The 8,060-nt window shown below is 60.1% G+C and overlaps 2 non-coding genes across 2 annotated transcripts; both read left to right on the top strand.

Annotated features, from left to right (window-relative positions):
• The first annotated feature begins 3,832 nt into the window (after positions 1 to 3,832).
• On the top strand, positions 3,833 to 5,647 carry LOC142795461 (small subunit ribosomal RNA). Its single transcript, XR_012893047.1, has one exon. It is a non-coding gene; the product is annotated as a small subunit ribosomal RNA (ribosomal RNA).
• A 1,719-nt stretch (positions 5,648 to 7,366) lies between these two features.
• On the top strand, positions 7,367 to 7,519 carry LOC142795459 (5.8S ribosomal RNA). The gene has a single exon (XR_012893045.1). It is a non-coding gene; the product is annotated as a 5.8S ribosomal RNA (ribosomal RNA).
• Positions 7,520 to 8,060: the final 541 nt, after the last annotated feature.

The following is an 8,060-nucleotide window of genomic DNA, read 5'->3' as shown; positions in this document are numbered from 1 at the left end:
TCGCACGAGCTCGGCAACCGCGTCAGCCGGCGCGGAGTTCGGGATGCCGACGGCTAAGTGGGTACCGCTGCTCGGATGTTCGCCGTTTTTTGGCCGAGTGAGTGCTGGCACTCCGGTGAAGCCAAGGAGCGCCAATTCGTGCACGATATCGGCGTCTTTCGACGTGCCCGCCGGCCACCGCCGCACGAGTACGGCAAACCGCGTCTGCCGGGGCGGGGTTCGCGACGCGTACGCAATAGTGGGAACCGTCGCTCGGATGTTCGTCGTCTTTGGCCGAGCGAGTGCTGGCACTCCGGCGAAGCGAAACGGGGCCGATTCGGGCACGATATCGGCGTATTTCGACGTGCTCGCCGGCGACCGTCGCACGAGTACGGCAAAGCGCGTCTGCCGGGGCGAGGTTTGCGACGCCGACGAAAAAGTGGGAAGCGCCGCTCGGATCTTCGCCGTTTTTGCAGGAGTGAGTGGCGGCCCTCCTGCGAGACCAAGAAGCATCGACTCGCGCACGATATCGGTGTCTTTCGACGTGCCCGCCGGCCACCGCCGCACGAGTACGGCAAACCGCGTATGCCGGGGCGGGGTTGGCGACGCCGACGCAAAAGTGGGAACCGCCACTAGGATGTTCGCCGTTTTTGGCAGAGTGAGTGCTGGCACTCCGGCGAAGCGAAAGAGCGCGAATGCGCCCACGAAAGTGGCGTGTTTGGACGTGCTTGACGACGACCACCGCAGGAAAACGAAAAACCACGTCAGCCGGGGCGAGCGGACCCATGGCGGTCTGGGTGCTTATCGCTGCTATTATAGGGGCACCCCGGCAGACGCAAAAAAAAAAAAAATTTTTTTCGACATTCTTTTTTGCTCGTCGACCTCGGGTGACCCAGGTCGCAGTGGGAGCCGCGCACGAAAGCGGCGTCGCGAGACGGCTTCGCGGTCGCTAGTCGCACGAGCTCGGCAACCGCGTCTGCCGGGGCGGAGTTCGGGACGCCGACGGCTAAGTGGGAACCGCCGCTCGGATGTTCGCCGTTTGTGGCCGAGTGAGTGCTGGCACTCCGGCGAAGCCAAACGGGGGCCGATTCCGGCACGATATCGGCGTCTTTCTACGTGCTCGCCGGCGACCGTCGCACGAGTACGGCAAAGTGCGTCTGCCGGGGCGGGGTTTTGCGACGCGTACGCAATAGTGAGAACCGTCGCTCGGATGTTCGTCGTCTTTCGCCGAGCCAGTGCTGGCAATCCGGCGAAGCCGAACGGAGCCGATTTTCGGGCACGATATCGGCGTCTTTCCACGTGCTCGCCGGCGACCGTCGCACGAGTACGGTAAACCGCGTCAGCCGGGGCGGAGTTCGGGACGCCGATGCGAAAGTGGGAAGCGCCGCTCGGATCTTCGCCGTTTTTGGAGGAGTCAGTGGCGGCACTCCGGTGAAGCCAAGGTGCGCCAATTCGCGCACGATATCGGCGTCTTTCGACGTGCCCGCCGGCCACCGTCGCACGAGTACGGCAAACCTCGTCTGCCGGGGCGGGGTTTGCGACGCCGACGCAAAAGTGGGAACCGCCGCTCGGATGTTCGCCGTTTTTGGCAGAGTGAGTGCTGGCACTCCGGCGAAGCGAAAGAGCGCGAATGCGCCCACGAAAGTGGCGTGTTTGGACGTGCTTGACGACGACCACCGCAGGAAAACGAAAAACCACGTCAGCCGGGGCGAGCGACCCATGGCGGTCTGGGTGCTTATCGCTGCTATTATAGGGGCACCCCGGCAGACGCAAAAAAAAAAAAAAATTTTTTTCGACATTCTTTTTTGCTCGTCGACCTCGGGTGACCCAGGTCGCAGTGGGAGCCGCGCACGAAAGCGGCGTCGCGAGACGGCTTCGCGGTCGCTAGTCGCACGAGCTCGGCAACCGCGTCTGCCGGGGCGGAGTTCGGGACGCCGACGGCTAAGTGGGAACCGCCGCTCGGATGTTCGCCGTTTGTGGCCGAGTGAGTGCTGGCACTCCGGCGAAGCCAAACGGGGCCGATTCCGGCACGATATCGGCGTCTTTCTACGTGCTCGCCGGCGACCGTCGCACGAGTACGGCAAAGTGCGTCTGCCGGGGCGGGGTTTGCGACGCGTACGCAATAGTGAGAACCGTCGCTCGGATGTTCGTCGTCTTTCGCCGAGCCAGTGCTGGCACTCCGGCGAAGCCGAACGGAGCCGATTCGGGCACGATATCGGCGTCTTTCCACGTGCTCGCCGGCGACCGTCGCACGAGTACGGTAAACCGCGTCAGCCGGGGCGGAGTTCGGGACGCCGATGCGAAAGTGGGAAGCGCCGCTCGGATCTTCGCCGTTTTTGGAGGAGTCAGTGGCGGCACTCCGGTGAAGCCAAGGTGCGCCAATTCGCGCACGATATCGGCGTCTTTCGACGTGCCCGCCGGCCACCGTCGCACGAGTACGGCAAACCTCGTCTGCCGGGGCGGGGTTTGCGACGCCGACGCAAAAGTGGGAACCGCCGCTCGGATGTTCGCCGTTTTTGGCAGAGTGAGTGCTGGCACTCCGGCGAAGCGAAAGAGCGTGAATGCGCCCACGAAAGTAGCGTATTTGGACGTGCTTGACGGCGACCGCCGCAGGAGTACGAAAAACCACGTCAGCCGGGGCGAGCGACCCACGGCGGTCTGGGTGCTTATCGCTGCTATTATAGGGGCACCCCGGCAGACGCAGAAAGAAAAAAAAAATGGGGACATGGCGTGCGTCACCGTGCGGCTTCGCAGCGTTGCCGAAGTCGCCGAGCCCTTCGACTGAGCCGAACGGCGGACAGGGAACGTTGGTCGGCCGTTCTAACCTGTCGGTGCCACGCCGAGACGTCGTTAAGGAAAACCGCGTCGTGGGCCTCTACGACGCCGTCGAGTCGTTGTACGTTTGGTGTCCAGCGTGTCGGCGGCGAGTAGCGGACACGTCGTTCACGACTTCGGTCTTTCGCAGTCGACGCGAACTTGCGGAGAGTCGTGGTGCCTCACGTTTTCGGCAGAAACCGCGGCGGAATTTTCCCGTGCGTGCGCGCACGACCTCGGTGCTGTGCCGTCAGCGTAGTGTTGCACAAACTCGTGGCCTACCCAAGGTGCGGTACGTTTGCGGCCGTATCCTCGGTGGGAATTTCGTGAGTAGGGTCGCAAATTCTACGACCTCGGCGGGTTTGAGAGCGACGTAGACTTGTGGCACGCTCAACATGCCACACGTTTCGGGGCACACCCGCGGTGAAATTTTCTCGAGTACGCTCGTATTAGGGCCCAAGGAGGTCTGGGTACTTATCGCTGCTATTATGTGGGGGTTCTCGTGAGCGGCGTACGCGAAAGCGACCGGGTGTCTGATATGCGGCGGGCTTCGGCCTCGTCAAGCGTGTCCTCGGGTCTGCTCCAGGGGAATCCACGGCAGTCGTCTGCAGCCTCATCCGCTTGATGCGTTAGGGGCTGGTTGTCGGACGGTGCCGTTTTACCACGATATCGAGGTGTGTTCCGTGTCGTCCTCGGGCGATTCAGATGCGAAAGCGCCGAAGACGCGGGCGTGACCCGTCGTCTGGCGGCTTTGCAGTCTCGGCTCCGTTGCTAGTTCCGGCCGGTCCACCGACAGTGCAGCGGGCTTGGGCAACCCGCACGGCGCGACCGAGTCGATGCAACGAAAAAGAGCGAGCATGAACGTGCTTCTTGCCGCACGGCTCCCACTCGTCTTTCGGGAAGGTTGTGCCGTAGCGAGCTCGAACGCCGTCATCTCGGAGTGCAAAATAAGCGTGTTGGGGCGCCTGAAGGTGGCCTCCGCCGCACACAGACTGCGTCCGGCCCGCCGAGGGCGAGGACGGACGCGCAGTCGAACGATTACCTGGTTGATCCTGCCAGTAATCATATGCTTGTCTCAAAGATTAAGCCATGCATGTCTAAGTACATGCCGAAATAAGGCGAAACCGCGAATGGCTCATTAAATCAGTTATGGTTCCTTAGATCGTTTCTTCCTACTTGGATAACTGTGGCAATTCTAGAGCTAATACATGCAGTGAGCCTGGAGCCCTTTGGGTAACGGGTGCTTTTATTAGACCAAGATCGATCGGGTTTCGGCCCGTATTGTGTGGTGACTCTGGATAACTTTGTGCTGATCGCATGGCCACGAGCCGGCGACGTTTCTTTCAAGTGTCTGCCTTATCAACTTTCGATGGTAGGTTACTTGCTTACCATGGTTGTTACGGGTAACGGAGAATCAGGGTTCGATTCCGGAGAGGGAGCCTGAGAAACGGCTACCACATCCAAGGAAGGCAGCAGGCGCGCAAATTACCCACTCCCGGCACGGGGAGGTAGTGACGAAAAATAACAATACGGGACTCTTTTGAGGCCCCGTAATTGAAATGAGTACACTCTAAATCCTTTAACGAGGATCAATTGGAGGGCAAGTCTGGTGCCAGCAGCCGCGGTAATTCCAGCTCCAATAGCGTATACTAAAGCTGCTGCGGTTAAAAAGCTCGTAGTTGGATCTCAGTTCCAGACGAGTAGTGCATCTACCCGATGCGACGGCTCGGACTGAACATCATGCCGGTTCTTTCTTGGTGCACTTCATTGTGTGCCTCGAGATGGCCGGTGCTTTTACTTTGAAAAAATTAGAGTGCTCAACGCAGGCGAGTCGCCTGAATAAACTTGCATGGAATAATAGAACAAGACCTCGTTTCTGTTCTGTTGGTTTTTGGAATACGAGGTAATGATTAAGAGGGACGGACGGGGGCATTCGTATTGCGGCGCTAGAGGTGAAATTCTTGGACCGTCGCAAGACGAACTACTGCGAAAGCATTTGCCAAGAATGTTTTCATTGATCAAGAACGAAAGTCAGAGGTTCGAAGGCGATCAGATACCGCCCTAGTTCTGACCATAAACGATGCCAACCAGCGATCCGCCTGAGTTACTCAAATGACTCGGCGGGCAGCTTCCGGGAAACCAAAGTATTTGGGTTCCGGGGGAAGTATGGTTGCAAAGCTGAAACTTAAAGGAATTGACGGAAGGGCACCACCAGGAGTGGAGCCTGCGGCTTAATTTGACTCAACACGGGAAAACTTACCCGGCCCGGACACTGGGAGGATTGACAGATTGAGAGCTCTTTCTTGATTCGGTGGATGGTGGTGCATGGCCGTTCTTAGTTGGTGGAGCGATTTGTCTGGTTAATTCCGATAACGAACGAGACTCTAGCCTATTAAATAGGTGCGGGGTTCCCAGCACCTTACAACCTTCTTAGAGGGACAAGCGGCTCCTAGCCGCACGAAACAGAGCAATAACAGGTCTGTGATGCCCTTAGATGTCCGGGGCCGCACGCGCGCTACACTGAAGGAAGCAGCGTGTCTTTATCCCTGTCTGAAAAGACTGGGTAACCCGTGGAACTTCTTTCGTGATTGGGATAGGGGCTTGCAATTGTTCCCCTTGAACGAGGAATTCCCAGTAAGCGCGAGTCATAAGCTCGCGTTGATTACGTCCCTGCCCTTTGTACACACCGCCCGTCGCTACTACCGATTGAATGATTTAGTGAGGTCTTCGGACCGATGTCCGGCGCGGCCTTTCGGTTGCGCCGGTCTGTTGGAAAGATGACCAAACTTGATCATTTAGAGGAAGTAAAAGTCGTAACAAGGTTTCCGTAGGTGAACCTGCGGAAGGATCATTAACGGATTGTGAAGGGTGAGCGCCTCAGCTGCGTCTGCGCCCGACACTTTCTGCCGCTGACCCCGTTTGGACGCGGGGTCGGCTTTTCCCCACGGGGCTGCCTGAATGTGGAGCGGCACCCCGTGACAAATTGTTGCGCCCAGCGGACGCCAACACCGCGACCTTGGACGGTCGGCCAGGTGGCGGACGCGGGTACAAACGGCGCAACGCACTCATAGGTCGGCTTTCGACCCGCCACTGCACCGTGGCTCGAAGCGCTCGAAATGCGCGACCCGACCGCTGCGGGACCGCCTAGTACTGTAAACAGGAGCGGCGGAGCGCGAACGGCGAGTCGTGGTTACGTCGGTAGAAGGCGAGGCTGCGCGTTCCCGAAACGCCAGCCGAGTGCCCTCCCGACCGTTCGAGCGTGCAAGAACGAGACCCGACAATCGCGCGGCGACTGCCAAGTACGAGAGGAACGGCACAAGCGTCGGCGGTCGGTCAAGGAACTGGCGATGTGACGGGTCCGCTGTGCACCAGTGCATACCGTCCCGCCGTCCGCGGCAAGCGCCTCCGCGTCCTCGGGTGACGGAGGCTGCCGGTCGGTTCTTGCAGGCGAGGGATCTCGCTGGCACCGGTTCGCGTTGACGCGCGGCCGGTCATGGCACGGCGATGCGACGGCCGAGGTGCGCAGTACTCGATGGAGGAACCGCACGCTCCGATGACCGTCCCGCCCTCCGCGGCGTATGCGTACCGACCGTAATGGTTGCAGCAGCGCCGGCCGGCTTTTGAATTCGCCACACGAAACACGGTGCGAGATCGCGGTTAGGGGAGCGTCGACGTTGCCAGGCGTTTTGCTTGCTGCCGAGGGAAAGGCGGCACGGCCACGTCGCGCTCGTCGCGATTAGCGGGTCTGCGCGCTTTGGGAAGGTGCCGCAACGACTTGCCGAAAGAGGAAGCACGGAAGAACGAGGGACTTGGACGTCCCGACAATTGAACGCACTTGCGGCCAGGCCCTTGCTGGCTTCGTTCTTCCGCCTCGAGTAGGCTCGTACGCGGCTCCGGCGCCGAAAGTGGTCCTTGGCACCGACTTCGGTGGACGTGGGAAGTGCCGCGCAAGTACGGCGCGCCTGGCTCCACCTGTTGGCTAAAGTAGGCAGCCGGATCGGCATTTTGGTGTGCGGTGGCAAACCGTGGATGCGAAAAAAGCTTGTGCGATTTCGTGGAACAAAAAGCGGGGGTCCCCCTTTTTATGCGGAGGAGACCGACCCGCCCGCCGTGGTGAACCGCGACGCCACGGTAAAAACGGGAGAGGCTTGTCGATGGGACCGTGCATCCCGCGCTCCACGGAGGCCGGGAGGCGGCCGCCCGAGGAAATGTGTAGCCGTCGAGGCCCGCATCTGCGTGCACTCTTATCCAAATGGGTGTACCGCAGGCATTTTCTGGTTAGGCGGGCCAATGAGAGCGAGCACACAACGATACCTACGGGTCCGGCTTGGAGAACCGGCTTCGACGCCTCCCGAGTATTTATAGAGGGGTGGACCACGAAAGCACTCGCAAGTAGCGGAAGCGAAACGCCGTCCGAAACACACCGTTTGCTCGATTTGCGGCAGCCGAAAAAGGCGCGGCAGAGTTTTGGAGTCCAAGCGTGCGCTGAAAAGCGCCCTTCTTGGCCACTGTTTGGCCGAGTGCCAGAAACGTTTGGTTTTGACTGTACGGAATTGAACAAACACTTTTTCACGACTCTAAGCGGTGGATCACTCGGTTCTCGGGTCGATGAAGAACGCAGCCAGCTGCGAGACTTGGTGTGAATTGCAGGACACACTGAGCACTGATTCTTTGAACGCACATTGCGGCCTTGGGTCTTCCCTTGGCTTCGTCTGTCTGAGGGTCGGATCACATATCAAGAGAGCCTTCGGCGCACAAGGGAACGTGAGCCGTCGACTCGTTTTGACCGCGTCGGCAACACGGACAGCACGCTGAACACCTCACAGCGAGCGCCAACAGCGGCCACTCAAGGGCGAGACGGTGGCGACCGTCGTGCCAGAGCCCAACCGAAACGGGGGCGACCGACTGCATTGAGGATGTGGCACCTCGTTGAGACCGCCGCAGGACTTCGAGTCGGAAGGAAGCCTGCAGGGAAAGTGCGGTCGAGGTTGCGTACTCCTCTCTGCGACCGGGCGCGCAAGAGCTGCGAGAGCCACGGACGCGCAACTTTAACGCACGGTAAACACGAGGAGCGAAAGCCGGCCAGCAAAGCTTCTCCAGCCGTGCGCAAAGTGCGCGAGATCGCAGCCTTGCGTTGCGCTTGTTGCCCTCGAAGTAAGCAGGGTGTCCCGTAGACCGGGCGCTCGAACACGCTGCGGGGCCGTGCCTCCTCCAGGCTTTGCCGCGCGAACAGGGAACGTTCGCGCGCAAAGCGCAGGGAGGTGAGG

Source organism: Rhipicephalus microplus, unplaced genomic scaffold, assembly GCF_043290135.1.
Source record: "Rhipicephalus microplus isolate Deutch F79 unplaced genomic scaffold, USDA_Rmic scaffold_685, whole genome shotgun sequence".
NCBI classification, from domain to species: domain Eukaryota; kingdom Metazoa; phylum Arthropoda; class Arachnida; order Ixodida; family Ixodidae; genus Rhipicephalus; species Rhipicephalus microplus.
The sequence above is the reverse complement of the archived record's forward strand: the minus strand, read 5'-3'. Positions and strand labels throughout refer to the sequence as shown.